This window comes from Poromitra crassiceps (assembly GCF_964638095.1).
Source record: "Poromitra crassiceps genome assembly, chromosome: 19".
In the NCBI taxonomy this organism is placed as follows: Eukaryota; Metazoa; Chordata; class Actinopteri; order Beryciformes; family Melamphaidae; genus Poromitra; species Poromitra crassiceps.
The window spans coordinates 23,901,818-23,915,214 of NC_139646.1; the positions used below are offsets into that span (position 1 = coordinate 23,901,818).

Consider the following 13,397-nt stretch of genomic DNA (forward strand, 5'->3'; position numbering starts at 1 on the left):
GCGAGTGGTGGGGCACTTAATGGAGCGGTAGCGTCTACCCAGAGGGAGTAGTTCAAAAAGACCCTCCCTGATAATTCTGGAGGCCCGGGACAGAAGTCTGGAGCTATAGAGCTCTTCTAGAGCCAGCAGGTTGGCACCAGTTATCTTGCGGGCAAGGCGCACTACCCTATTTAAGGATTTTCGCTCCTTAACAGTAAGATTACCAAACCATACAGTGAAGGAACTAGTGAGAATGCTCTCAATAATACAGCGATAAAGGTTGTCAGCTGCACTGTAACGTCACATTCTCTACCCACCCAGTTGCTTTGTCAGCTGCTGTAACGTCACATTCGCCTTCCGTTATATCTGGACAATGAATCATTATGTAAGACTGGCCGGCCTTGCAGAGTGTGTGTGTGTGTGTGTGTGGGGGGGGGGGGGCTGATGATGTAACACAGATGTAACACAGAGATGATGTGGCCTGTCCCCTCTTCACACAGGGCCTGACAGTGTCAGAGACAGAGCTTTGAAGCTTGGCTGTATCAGTGGCGAATAAGAAAGAGCAATGCTTTCTCCAACCTGGGAACCCAGAGTCTATTTTTATTTGAAAAATAGACTCTGGGTCAGCCCTAGCGTTTTTCCCAGCTTCCTGTGCAGCGCGCCTCTCCTGCCACCGTCACTTCCTTTTCCGTGTCCGTGCTCCACTGTTTACAGTCTGAATAGCAACTTGCACCGTGACTTTCCAGTAATTTTCCACTGTTGTTGTAAGACGAGTTGACGTCTTCTATGCAGTGTGTTTATGCGTTAACGTTATTAGTGAATAGCCGAAATGGACGCGGAAAAGGAAGTGACGGTGGCAGGAGAGGCGCGCTGTACAGGAAGCTGGGAAAAACGCTAGGGCTGTCCCAGAGTCTATTTTTCAAATAAAAATAGACTCTGGGTTCCCAGATTGTGGTTTCTCTAATGCTGCTTGTTTTTCTATTATTCTATTTAATTTCCATTCTTCTTCTCTCTCTCCATTGCTGCCTGTTCTCCATCACATGGACTGAGCCAGCTGCACTGATCTGTTCTCCATCACATGGACTGAGCCAGCTGTACTGATCTTTTCTCCATCACATGGACTGAGCCAGCTGCACTGATCTGTTCTCCATCACATGGACTGGGCCAGGTGCACTGATCTGTTCTCCATCACATGGACTGGACCAGCTGTACTGATCTGTTCTCCATCACATGGACTGAGCCAGCTGTACTGATCTGTTCTCCATCACATGGACTGAGCCAGCTGTACTGATCTGTTCTCCATCACATGGACTGAGCCAGCTGTACTGATCTGTTCTCCATCACATGGACTGGGCCAGCTGCACTGATCTGTTCTCCATCACATGGACTGGGCCAGCTGTACTGATCTGTTCTCCATCACATGGACTGGGCCAGCTGCACTGATCTGTTCTCCATCACATGGACTGGGCCAGCTGCACTGATCCAGTGGCACCAGATCCAGCCTGATTTCCATCAAGCTGCTCTGTAACAGTAGCCCCGCCCCCCGCTATGTTACAATAGCCCCGCCTCCCGCCAGACGAGTGCTCACTCAGCAGAGAACGGGAGATGTGAAAGGTGCTATGGTATAGAATTTACTCATTATAGTTATAGTGTGTAAGTGAGAGTGAGTGTGTGTGTGTGTGTGTGTGTGTGTGTGTGTGTGTGTGTGTGTGTGTGTGTGTGCGTGCTTGTGTGTGAGAGTGAGAGAGCGTGTGTGTGTCTTTGAGGGAGCGAGAGAGAGAGAGAGAAGTGTGTGTGTGTGTGTGTGTGTGTGTGTGTGTGTGTATGTATGTCTGTGTGTGTGTGTGTGTGTGTGTGTGTGTGTGTGTGTGTGTGTGTGTGTGTGTGTGTGTGTGTGTGTGAGAGAGCATGTGTGTCTTCGAGGATGTGTGTGAGAGAGAGAAGAGAGCGCGTGTGTGTGTGTGTGTGTGTGTGTGTGTGTGTGTGTTGTGCATAAATGAAGGACAATCCAAGATCCAATAACACAGAGATGCCATTCATCAGAGAGCCTCACGTCAAAAATATAAATAAAACTAAATGCAGAAAGCTATTATTTGCACATTTGCATAGTAAGCCCCCCACCCACCACAGATGCTGACTCAGCGCGTTGGTCCCCTTGGTCCGCCCCCCTCCCCTCCACACACACACACACACACACACACACACACACACACACGTCGGTCCATCCCTCCGCACACACACTCAGTGGCAGCTGGGGGAGTGAGGTGTGTTCTTGCTCTGTCACGGCAGAGGAGATTAAAAGCGGATCAGTACCTGTATCGCTGTGACCCGCGGGCCACCAGACCACATGCAGCCACCATGATTAATGTACACACACAGAGCAGAGAGACACATTATAATATACACACACATACACATACACACATACACACACACACACACACACACACACACACAGCAGAGAGAACACACAGCACCAGGCACAAGTTACACTCATATCTAACGGGCCTTCTTCACACCCAATTGGCTATTCAGTTCAGGAAGGACTCATGTCTTTCCTCTATACCTGTGTGTGTGTGTGTGTGTGTGTGTGTGTGTGTGTGTGTGTGTGTGTGTGTGTGTGAGAGGGTTCCACACCTTCTAAAACATCATATCCAAGGGCTTTTCAAGGACTTTCCAGGCCCCATTCCCTCAAACACAAGGACCCAACACGGCCTAGTTTGACACACGGATCGAGGTTCATTACTGTTACAACACTGAGCATGTTTATAATGAGCTAATAGGCAGTAGCTAGTAGGCAGAAGCTCACAGACAACTCGACAAGTGCACTCAGTAGTGTGCAGTCCTCCCAACAGTTTGGTCTCAAATGTGGAGATTTTGACCAGAATCCTTCAGCAACACACCTCAAAAGTCAGATACATTGGTTTAAACCTCTGCTATACAGTAGAGGTGTGTGCGTGTGTGCATGTGTGTGTGTGTGCGTGTGTGTGTGTGTGTGTGCGTGCGTGCGTGCGTGCATGTGTGTGTGTATCCCTGCCTCTCTAGTGAATGACGTCCCACTGTCCTCTGGACGGGGACCAGACCACACAATATATAGTGACACAACACTGGCCCCTAATCATCCCCTCTGTGGCCAATTACAGCTACCCCCGCTGCTTCGTCTTCAGCCAATCACAGGCCTGGGTTTCTGGCCATGAGAACAACGCATGGCAGAATGCACACTCACAGGAGCGATATCCTTTTGTGTTGTGCTCGGACCAAACCTCCACTAAGGAGCCTCTGAGGAGCCATTGTTGTGTTGAGTGTCTCTCCCTCCGTCTGTCTGCGTTTCAATTAAGTCTCTCTCTGTCCAGATCGTCAGGCCATTTGTCTGTCTGCCCGTCTGCCTGCCTCTATCTCCCTCTGTCTGTCTGCCTGCCTGCCTCTATCTCCCTCTGTCTGTCTGCCTGCCTCTATCTCCCTCTGTCTGTCTGCTTGTCTGTCTTCAGGGGAGAAAACAAGAGATAATACTTTCAAAAATGCCTCGCTCTCTCTTTCTCACTCGGAGGTATTTTTGCACCGCTACTCGGGGGGCCAGAGGGAGCGATGGAGTGGGGAGAGGAACACAATTGGAGAAGGAGCGAGATGGAGAGAGAGAGAGAGAGAGCTACACACAAACACACTCGTCAGGGTTGATAAATATCCTTCCAGGGATGCTGTGAGAAACAAACAGAGAGGAGACAGAACTCTCAGCCTCAACTCAAATAAAACTCTACCGTTACAATGAATGCAGCAACTTCCAACTGGTGTCGGCGAGAGGTAAACCATGTGACGGCTCTCATCAGCTATAGATCATGTCACATGACCTCGGTATATACGGCAGCAGGCGATACCACAACCAAACGAAACAAAACCATGACAGATGTGTCGAAATACTGCATGGCATACAGTAGGCTACTTCTGTGTCTTCTGTGTGCTTGTGGATTCGCATCTGAGGGCTCTTCTGTCAAGTGTTGCTGTTGTAGGCTACTCCACGTGTGCTACGGTGCTACATGTAGGCAACAAGTAGAGCTGCCACGATTCATCGATTAGCCGATCGACAGAAAATTAACCGACAACTATTTTGATAATCGATTAATCGTTTTGAGTACAATTTTAAGGGAAAAGGTCTAAATTCTCTGATTCCAGCTTCTTAAATGTGAATATTTTCTGGTTTCTTTACTCCTGTATGACAGTCAAACTGATATTATCTTTGAGTTGTGGACAAAACAAGACATTTGAGGGCGTCATCTTGGGCTTTGGGAAACACTGATCGTCATTTGCTACCATTTTCTGACATTTTATAGACCAAACAACTCATCGGTTAATCGAGAAAAATAATCGACAGATTAATCGATTGTGAAAATAATCGTTAGTGGCAGCCCTAGGAAAAAGTATGAAAAGATGAATCTACCCCCCCGCCCCCATCTGCATACTGACAACACTGATGATTTGCACTTTCAAGCGCGTGAAATGAAGTGGATGTGCACAAAGCCAACGTCTCACTGTGTTCTACGCCACTCCTTGTCATCTTTGGTATACTAGACCATCAACAAGTACATTCAGCGACAAGGGTACATGTACATGTATACTCTGGTTCATTCATGCCTTCACAAAGAAAGAAGGAAATAAAATGTGTTTCCCCCCCCCTCGCTGCCTTTGCATTTCACAAGGCTGCCAAACAGAAAATCAATACTGTTGCTTTTCAAATCATAAATCTGCCATCTAAAAAAATAAACAGCTCAAGCTTGTTTGCATCCTTGCCTCAGCATAGATCTGTACCGTATGGATCACTATGAGGCCATTTACACCTGGCACTAACATGCATTTTCTGTGATCAGATTGCAATCGGATAGTGCTTGACCACGTTAGCCTGATTTCATTTACACCTGGCGTTAGCATGCGTTTTTGGTGATCAGATTGCAATCCGATTGCAATCTGATCACCCAAAACGGGTGTCCTCTCAATCCGCATGCGGTTGCTGTATGTGGATAGAGAGGACACATTGCATTTACACTTGAGCGCAATGTGGTCACAATGCGTCCATGACCACCTCCGGAGGTGGTTTGGCCGTTCAGATCGCAAACCGTCTTCACCGTACCGTTTACACCTGTACTTTCAAGTGGTCAAGCACTATATGATTGCAATCTGATCACAGAAAACGCATGTTGGTGCCAGGTGTAAATGGCCTCTATGTGCCTATAAATGTGCTTGTTTGTGAGGACATGCTCAGTGTGTGTGAGAGCCTTTATCAGTTTAAGCCATACACATTATGATGAGCGATCAATAAAGACATTAAGCTGGTTTGCGGGGACAGATGACGAAAGGAGAAAACAGCATTTTCCCCAATATGACAGTGTGACAGCAAAATTACATTATTATCACCTTGGTTGAACCTTTGCTCTCAATTTTCTTTGTCTTACTGAAGCCAAGAAATGAGGGAAACAAAATGTGTAAAAACACACTGACTGTGTAGCCCTGTATCAACACAAAGGTTTGGACACACTGTGACTGTGTAGCCCTGTATCAACACAAAGGTTTGGACACATTGTGACTGTGTGGCCCTGTATCAACACAAAGGTTTGGACACATTGTGACTGTGTAGCCCTGTATCAACACAAAGGTTTGGACACATTGTGACTGTGTGGCCCTGTATCAACACAAAGGTTTGGACACATTGTGACTGTGTGGCCCTGTATCAACACAAAGGTTTGGACACATTGTGACTGTGTAGCCCTGCATCAACACAAAGGTTTGGACACACTGTGACTGTGTAGCCCTGCATCAACACAAAGGTTTGGACACATTGTGACTGTGTGGCCCTGTATCAACACAAAGGTTTGGACACATTGTGACTGTGTAGTCCTGCATCAACACAAAGGTTTGGACACATTGTGACTGTGTAGCCCTGCATCAACACAAAGGTTTGGACACATTGTGACTGTGTAGCCCTGTATCAACACAAAGGTTTGGACACATTGTGACTGTGTAGTCCTGCATCAACACAAAGGTTTGGACACATTGTGACTGTGTAGCCCTGCATCAACACAAAGGTTTGGACACATTGTGACTGTGTAGCCCTGCATCAACACAAAGGTTTGGACACATTGTGACTGTGTTGCCCTGCATCAACACAAAGGTTTGGACACATTGTGACTGTGTGGCCCTGTATCAACACAAAGGTTTGGACACATTGTGACTGTGTAGCCCTGCCTCAACACAAAGGTTTGGACACATTGTGACTGTGTAGCCCTGCATCAACACAAAGGTTTGGACACATTGTGACTGTGTAGCCCTGCATCAACACAAAGGTTTGGACACATTGTGACTGTGTTGCCCTGCATCAACACAAAGGTTTGGACACATTGTGACTGTGTGGCCCTGTATCAACACAAAGGTTTGGACACATTGTGACAGTGTGGCCCTGTATCAACACAAAGGTTTCGACACATTGTGACTGTGTAGCCCTGCATCAACACAAAGGTTTGGACACATTGTGACTGTGTAGCCCTGCATCAACACAAAGGTTTGGACACACTGTGACTGTGTGGCCCTGTATCAACACAAAGGTTTGGACACACTGTGACTGTGTAGCCCTGCATCAACACAAAGGTTTGGACACATTGTGACTGTGTAGCCCTGCATCAACACAAAGGTTTGGACACATTGTGACTGTGTAGCCCTGCATCAACACAATGGTTTGGACACAATGTGACTGTGTGGCCCTGTATCAACACAAAGGTTTGGACACATTGTGACTGTGTAGCCCTGCATCAACACAAAGGTTTGGACACATTGTGACTGTGTAGCCCTGCATCAACACAAAGGTTTGGACACATTGTGACTGTGTAGCCCTGCATCAACACAAAGGTTTGGACACATTGTGACTGTGTAGCCCTGCATCAACACAATGGTTTGGACACAATGTGACTGTGTGGCCCTGTATCAACACAAAGGTTTGGACACATTGTGACTGTGTAGCCCTGCATCAACACAAAGGTTTGGACACATTGTGACTGTGTAGCCCTGCATCAACACAAAGGTTTGGACACATTGTGACTGTGTAGCCCTGCATCAACACAATGGTTTGGACACAATGTGACTGTGTGGCCCTGTATCAACACAAAGGTTTGGACACATTGTGACTGTGTAGCCCTGCATCAACACAAAGGTTTGGACACATTGTGACTGTGTAGCCCTGTATCAACACAAAGGTTTGGACACATTGTGACTGTGTAGCCCTGTATCAACACAAAGGTTTGGACACATTGTGACTGTGTAGCCCTGTATCAACACAAAGGTTTGGACACATTGTGACTGTGTAGCCCTGTATCAACACAAAGGTTTGGACACATTGTGACTGTGTAGCCCTGCATCAACACAAAGGTTTGGACACATTGTGACTGTGTAGCCCTGTATCAACACAAAGGTTTGGACACATTGTGACTGTGTAGCCCTGTATCAACACAAAGGTTTGGACACATTGTGACTGTGTAGCCCTGTATCAACACAAAGGTTTGGACACATTGTGACTGTGTAGCCCTGCATCAACACAAAGGTTTGGACACATTGTGACTGTGTAGCCCTGTATCAACACAAAGGTTTGGACACATTGTGACTGTGTAGCCCTGTATCAACACAAAGGTTTGGACACATTGTGACTGTGTAGCCCTGCATCAACACAAAGGTTTGGACACATTGTGACTGTGTAGCCCTGCATCAACACAAAGGTTTGGACACATTGTGACTGTGTAGCCCTGCATCAACACAAAGGTTTGGACACATTGTGACTGTGTAGCCCTGCATCAACACAAAGGTTTGGACTAGAGATGGGCCGATACCGATACTGGTATCGGTACTTGGCTCCGATACCGTACTCAAGTACTCGTATCGGTATCGGTAAAAAATTTTTTTTTTTTTTTTTTTTTTTTTTTACAGTGCACCTGAACGCAACATGCAAGATACCGGCTGAATAAGTGTCCAAATGTTCATGTCATTTGTGTACTGTACTGCCACGGTGCCACCACCTCTTGCACTTAAGAACTCTGGTTAATGTATTCCCCCCAAAAGTCTACAGATCCCCCCCAGCCTATAAATCCATCTTATCTGAAGAACATAAGGGGGAAATTCCCTCCTAGTTTGCAAAATGAATTTAGGCCCTGACTGTAATACAGAAGTTGAATTTGAAGTTCAGCATTAATACATTTGTCATTTTTTGTCTTATATTTACCTTTGTGTGTTATTGCAATATAAAACTACATAATTGAGAATCGATTCTCGATTCTGGAATCGAGAATCGTTGGAATCGAGAATCGATTCTGGAATCGGATCGTGACCCCAGGAATCGGAATCGGATCGGATCGGAGCACCCCTATTATTTTCATTGTGGTAATTGAACATTACAGTATCATTAAAAGTACAAGGCATGACAATGAAACGAAATTGGGGGAAAAAAGGGGGGAAAATAAGTGGTTACTCAACAAAAACAAAAAGTACTCGTATCGGTACTCGGTATCGGCGAGTACCCAAAATGAAGTACTCGTACTCGTACTCGGTCTGAAAAAAATGGTATCGGCCCATCTCTAGTTTGGACACATTGTGACTGTGTGGCCCTGCATCAACACAAAGGTTTGGACACATTGTGACTGTGTAGCCCTGCATCAACACAAAGGTTTGGACACATTGTGACTGTGTGGCCCTGCATCAACACAAAGGTTTGGACACATTGTGACTGTGTAGCCCTGCATCAACACAAAGGTTTGGACACATTGTGACTGTGTAGCCCTGTATCAACACAAAGGTTTGGACACATTGTGACTGTGTAGCCCTGCATCAACACAAAGGTTTGGACACATTGTGACTGTGTAGCCCTGCATCAACACAAAGGTTTGGACACATTGTGACTGTGTAGCCCTGCATCAACACAAAGGTTTAGACACATTGTGACTGTGTGGCCCTGTATCAACACAAAGGTTTAGACACATTGTGACTGTGTAGCCCTGCATCAACACAAAGGTTTAGACACATTGTGACTGTGTAGCCCTGCATCAACACAAAGGTTTAGACACATTGTGACTGTGTGGCCCTGCATCAACACAAAGGTTTAGACACATTGTGACTGTGTGGCCCTGCATCAACACAAAGGTTTAGACACATTGTGACTGTGTAGCCCTGCATCAACACAAAGGTTTAGACACATTGTGACTGTGTAGCCCTGCATCAACACAAAGGTTTGGACACATTGTGACTGTGTAGCCCTGTATCAACACAAAGGTTTGGACACACTGTGACTGTGTAGCCCTGTATCAACACAAAGGTTTGGACACATTGTGACTGTGTAGCCCTGCATCAACACAAAGGTTTGGACACATTGTGACTGTGTAGCCCTGTATCAACACAAAGGTTTGGACACACTGTGACTGTGTAGCCCTGCATCAACACAAAGGTTTAGACACATTGTGACTGTGTAGTCCTGCATCAACACAAAGGTTTGGACACATTGTGACTGTGTAGTCCTGCATCAACACAAAGGTTTGGACACATTGTGACTGTGTAGTCCTGCATCAACACAAAGGTTTAGACACATTGTGACTGTGTAGCCCTGCATCAACACAAAGGTTTGGACACATTGTGACTGTGTAGTCCTGCATCAACACAAAGGTTTGGACACACTGTGACTGTGTAGCCCTGCATCAACACAAAGGTTTGGACACACTGTGACTGTGTCCAACACAGGAGACGGAGTTACGCTACTTCTCCCTCTAGTGTTTGGAAAAGACTGAGTCACGATCCAAATGTGGTTTGACGTGAGATTAAACCGAGTTGAGTTCCCAGAATAATCCAAAGCTAAAAGATCGTTTTCGCTGCCGAAGACTTTCCAGGGTAGGAAGACTAAATAAAACTTCCCGCAGATACGTTTTATTTTTTCTAGCTGCACAGTCGATAAAAACGATACTGCCATCCATTTTGAGCGTGACAATTGAACTCGCCCTTGCGTGTAGTCCCTGCATAAGAAAATGTTTAAAACTTATAAAAAATTACCTTAATTCTCCCCCTCGCTCCCTCTAAAAGGTGTTCAATGTCGACAGAATGATTTGCAAAGGCTGAGGTTCAAACGATATCTCTTCTGTGATTGGCGAGCCTTGTCAGAGGCGGCGTGTGCAGTGCAGTGGGGTGGCTGAAGAGAAGACATCATTCTATAGATCTATACTCCGTACCTGTGTCATCGTTATATTGATCTATACTCCATACCTGTGTCATCGTTATATTGATCTATACTCCGTACCTGTGTCATCGTTATATTGATCTATGCTCCATACCTGTGTCATCCTTATATTGATCACAAAGACACACAAAGGCTATTGGCCCAATCAAGGCTAAACAAAGACGTTTGTTACGGGCGGGATGATTCAGTCCTCTCCCGCAGGAGCAGTCTCACAAAGCGCACAGACACATCTATTCATAATGGCTGGGCGGCTGCGCCATATTTTCAATCCGTCTCCATGGTTCTAGCTGGAGGCCGGTGCAGCTTGACAACCTGTGTGATTTACACAGTCTTGGCTGAAGTAGATATCGCACAGAGTGGACAGAACAGAACGACCCTGAGGCCTTTTTCCCAACAGGGCAGATTTACATCCACTGGCGTGTTTGTGTGGGTGCGGGTGTGCGTGTGTGTGTGTGTGCGTGTGCGTGTGCGTGTGCGTGTGTGTGTGTGTGTGTGTGTGTGTGAGAGAGAGAGAGAGAGAGAGAGAGAGTTGGCTCCATGGCTGTATCCGTCAGCAGAAACATGTAAGCTTGCTGACGCAGGGGTTAAAAAGATACACAGATTGACAGGAAAGTGGGCAGCCAGTCGATATGGGATCAATGCGGCAACAAACAAATCAAGACGACCTTAACCTCGCGTCTAATCTACTGTATGGGTTAACTTAGCCTTGTGTCTAATCTATGGGTTAATTTAGCCTCGTGTCTAATCTATGGGTTAATTTAGCCTAGTGTCTAATCTATGGGTTAATTTAGCCTAGTGTCTAATCCAGTGATTCCCAACCTGTGGGCCGCGGCCCCCTGGTGGGCCGCGAAGGTATTGCAAGTGGGCCGCCAAATCATTTCCAAAAAAGTATGATTAAAAAAAAAAAAAAAAAAAAAAAAAAAAAAAAATCAATTTTTTTTTTGAAAGATTTTGAAAAATCATACTTGAAAAAGTATGATTTTTGTTTCTTTGATGTTATTGCTTTTGCTTGAATTGAAGTTTCATCTTTACATCATCTTTATATTGGGTTTGTGTTTATTTGTAACCCTATCGATTTAATGGCTTTCTTCTGATATTTGGATTTTGTTTGGATCTGATATTGGATGTCAAATTGTTATGAGAATGCATTTTTCCATTGTTGAAGGATACCGTTATTTATTAATCATTTGTTAATTAGCCTGTTACAGACAGCCCCTTGCTTGTCATTTCTGACATCTGTGTGGTGCTGATGGACAGCTCCTTGAATGATTGGTGTGTGTGTGTGTGTGTGTGTGTGTGTGTGTGTGTGTGTGTGTGTGTGTGTGTGTGCGCGTGTGTGTATGTGTGTGTGTGTGGACAGCTCCTTGAAAACTGTAATACTGAAGGTGTTGCAACATGTTACAGGTGCTGTGTTAGTGACTGTGGAGCTTCCAACATGTTTCTCCTGTATTCAGTTCAGTCCTTTATGTTCAATTTTCAATAAAAAAGTGCTCTGAGAACGCATTATATGGCCTTTGTATTTATGGGGTCGGAGGTGGGCCGCGAACATTTTTGAGACATAAAAGTGGGCCCTGAGTTGGAAAAGGTTGGGAACCACTGGTCTAATCTATGGGTTAATTTAGCCTCGTGTCTAATCTATGGGTTAATTTAGCCTCATATCTAATATATGGGTTAAGGGGCTAACTCATTAACCTGACGCTGCCAGATCGATGAGTTTGCTTCAAATATCTGTTTCACAAACAACATCCATCTGGATTCGGCCAAGCTACATTGCTGAAGAGGGCGGTCACTTTTTTCAAGCTACTAGGCAGGTGATTGGATGGACCGTCTGTCTGTCACCGTCTGGGCTTGCCAGCGCCAACCAATCAGATCGACTTCCCTTCATGACGTAGCAGCGCCTGATCAGCTAGGACTACAATTGCTAATAGTTAGCATGGAGGTCGCAGATTTTTTGCTGTTTTTGTAAGGTGAATATTGGGTGCAACCATTGACTATTCAATTTGCCAAAAGAAAGAAGAATTACTGCAGATGTCTGACTGAGGATGAAGTGCAGGTAGGCCATTTTGCACGTTAAATGTAACTGATTGGATTAACTGATGTTACGCTAACGATAGCAACATTTGGAGGTTGGGGTGCTACGTCTGATGATTGATGATTAATGTTAACGTTAACAGCGATTCATTCATAACACATATCGTTGTTCGTTTCTTCAGGGAACTGATGACACGATATGACACCGAGTGGCACGCACCCTGGACGGCTAACGTCATGGAGACGCAACGCTCTCTAGCCTTTATGATCATGGCAACAACCAAATGCTTTGATACAATATAATGATTTAACGCTACTATTTAACTGGTGAATTTTAGCATATGTGTCAGTGGAATGGTAGATATTTACGCATGACTGGAGAATGTTATTTGCTTACTTTTGTAATAATAAACTAAACGGAGAAATGACGGCCGTGTGTGGTGTTGTTGTTACATAATCTGCTGGTCTTGAGGCACGATTGGGTCAAATGATAAGACGATGTAAATGCATAAAGATGTTGTCAGATGAATCTGCGAAAGGGAGCTGCCTGGAGCCCAGAGGACGTCAACAGAGAAGAGGAAAAACACCCTGGTTACACCATGCAGCATGTATTTGGATATAATCTCTAACTTTAAGAATGGTTCCTTGTTGATATACCGTATTCCTAGTATTGGCTCCCATGACGTTTGTTTACCCCCTATCTAAAGTACAAGTGCAAAATCTTAAACTACCGGTATGTTCTATCGATAAACCAATTTCTCGAATAACAGCTCCAAAATATCAGACATATAGGACTACTATATGCTAGAGCTATATTCACACTTCACAGTATAATTTATGCAAGCGGGGGAAAATATCAGATAAACTGATTGTTGTATTGTATCCTGAGATCTTTAATCTCGCCTGTATAACATAATATGTCACTCGGACACCAACGTGAGTTAACGTGGTTTATTAAACAGCAGCCAACATTCCAATCATAGCAGAATACACTTCAGCTAGCAGTAAAGGGACAATACATCACACTGATCTTTGCAGTTCTGTGTTGATTAGCTAATAATTCAGTGGCATTTTGATTAACGTTATGATTTATTTCGATTTGGAACAAAAATGATGGTTTAACAGATTGCATGTTTACTGGGCT

General features: G+C 45.0%; 1 protein-coding gene across 1 annotated transcript in view; it reads right to left on the reverse strand.

Annotated features, from left to right (window-relative positions):
- The window catches only part of LOC310794286 (alpha-1,6-mannosylglycoprotein 6-beta-N-acetylglucosaminyltransferase B-like), a gene marked incomplete at both ends in the record, with an annotated part of 214,368 nt that overhangs the window by 81,422 nt on the left and 119,549 nt on the right, over window positions 1-13,397 (reverse strand). The gene's annotated exons all lie outside the window — the stretch shown is intronic.